Source organism: Myotis yumanensis, unplaced genomic scaffold, assembly GCF_028538775.1.
Source record: "Myotis yumanensis isolate MYYU_CA2020_CCGP unplaced genomic scaffold, mMyoYum1.0.hap1 SCAF_13, whole genome shotgun sequence".
NCBI lineage: Eukaryota > Metazoa > Chordata > Mammalia > Chiroptera > Vespertilionidae > Myotis > Myotis yumanensis.
In genome coordinates, this window is record NW_027223764.1 from 33,917,849 (window position 1) to 33,920,190 (window position 2,342).

General features: G+C 39.1%; 1 pseudogene; it reads right to left on the reverse strand.

Annotated features, from left to right (window-relative positions):
* Positions 1-1,179: 1,179 nt before the first annotated feature.
* On the reverse strand, positions 1,180-1,648 carry LOC139021516 (ATP synthase subunit d, mitochondrial pseudogene; annotated as a pseudogene).
* Positions 1,649-2,342: the final 694 nt, after the last annotated feature.

Consider the following 2,342-nt stretch of genomic DNA (forward strand, 5'->3'; position numbering starts at 1 on the left):
GAAATCACATGTGCTAGAGTGGTTACTTGTGTTTGCCTATGTCCAGTTCTCTCTGGGATGCATAATGAACCACATTTCCCACCCCTTAAAGTTAAAGTGGGGCCATGGAGGCATTTTACAGCAGCTGTCAATTTTTCATTCTCTTTTATCACCTACTTCTGTGACCCTAGAAACCAAAGGTTGAAATAGTGTAACTATAAGATAGAAGTAGATTCAGTTGTTGAGTTACCATTCAAAAGAAAGCTTCCTTGTAAAGATGCAAGGCCAGAGCAGAAAAAAACAAAATAAAAAACTGCATGTGTTAAGGCTGAGATTTTGGGGTTTGTTATTGCTTGAAGCCAATTCTGTCCTGACTAATGCAAACTCACTGTATTTTTCTGCTTATAAAGTAAATTCATAATCTTATAAAAATTTTAATTAAACAGGAAAGAATAAAGAAAATTGTAAAAATCATTCCAAATCCTACTACCCAGGGCCAGCAATTCTCAATCTTTGGGTGAATATCACTCCAGATAATTCTGTGTATACAAAAATACACACAATTTATCCTATATAATAAAGAGCTGATATGCTAATTAGACCAAACAGCAGAATGACCTTCCAGACGACCTTCCGGACGAAGCCAGCAGGGCTGTGAGGGCTGAGCCCCTTGCATTAATTTCGTGCATCAGGCCTCTAGTATTTATATAAAAGTTCCACACTCAATTTCCTGGTAGCTTTTCTCTTTAATAATCAAATAAAATTTCAAAAAACATTCTTGGTCAAGTGATAGAGACCTATGTAGGAAACTCTTTGAAATATAGAGTGTCCACCAAAAATGTATATACACATTATGCATAATTATAAAGGCAGAGTTTATTAAAATGCACTTCATTGTCAAAATTGAGCTATCAGCTGTTAAAGTATGTATACATTTTTGGGGGGACACCCTGTATATAACACAAAAAGAAGGTTTTAAGAACATGTAGCATAGAGGATAAGAGTATGGGTTCTACATCTCAGTGCTTGAGATCCAATCCTCACCCCATCACTGACTTTGAGAAAGTTACTTCATTTTTCTGTGCCTCAATTTCTTTTTTCCCCCACTATCTGATTATTTTTAATATCCAGAATTTATAATACAAGAACCAGAGCTTCCTCTCAGACTCAAGTTTATAAATTCTCAATTGGCTTGTGAGGTCAATAGGAATACTTCTTTTTGTCTGATTTGGTTTCTGGGAAGACTTCATTCAAATCCTCGATGGTCATCTGGTCAAATGGAATTACGTTCTTCATCTTTTCCAGCTCTTTCTCATATTGCTCAATCCTGGTCTTTGAGAGAGACACAAACTCAGCACAACTTTTCACATCTTCTTTTTCTTCAGCATCCACCATGGTACTGTATTTATCCTCTGGCACAGGAACCTTCAGGGCATTAAACTTCTTCTCAAAGTCATCTACTAAGCCGGCCTTCCCTACATTGGCCTTGAAGTAAGCCCAGTCAATAGCAGGTGGTTTCTTAGATAGAGTAGCCAACCTGGAGGTGAGGGTCTGATTCCTCAGGGTGTTAGCAATGGTCTTCTGGTTTTGGGGTATGATTTCCCCAAAAGCTACCCAGTCAGTGGTTTTTAGAGCAAGTTTTCGCCCAGCCATCTTGAGATCCTTCACCCACCCCAGCGGCCCACAGTCCACAGAGCAAGTCTGTGTCTCAATTTCTTCAATTGTAAAAGGAGGGTAATACTAGTATTTCACAGTGAGAATTAAATGAAATAGGGTTGTAAAACATTTTGCCTAATACCTGGCATATAGTGAACACTCAATAAATGTTAGTTGTGATACCAGATGTGCAAAAGAAATATAGTTTCTTTACTGCCTCCGAGAGATCTTTCTTACAACCCCCTGCTGGACAGCAGAGTGCTGCTTTTGTGGGTGGAAGAAACTATGCTACCTTTTGTTTTAAAAGACTTTCAAGAAGTATTTAGTCAATCTAAAGTCCATCTTCATAATGCTGTTCTCTTCCCTTATGATTCCCTCAAAGATGGTACAAAGAGAGCCTCAGTCTTCCTCCTATGTATCTTTTACTCTTACACTACTATCACACAACACTTCTGACAACAGATATGTAGGGGCTTTTCACCACCAAGCACTTCTCTGTGACACTAGCTGGATGTCCTGCAATTGAACTCAATTCTGACACTATCTACCTGAATATTCCACAAGTTAAGGGCTCAGTCCCACAAGACCCCTCCCCTCAACTTCAGATGCCAGTCAAAAGTCCATGTTGTCACCTGTGCTTCTGACCTCTCAGCTATAAATCAGAGGTTCTCACCACCCCCTCCCTAGGTTCCATTAATTTGCTAGAG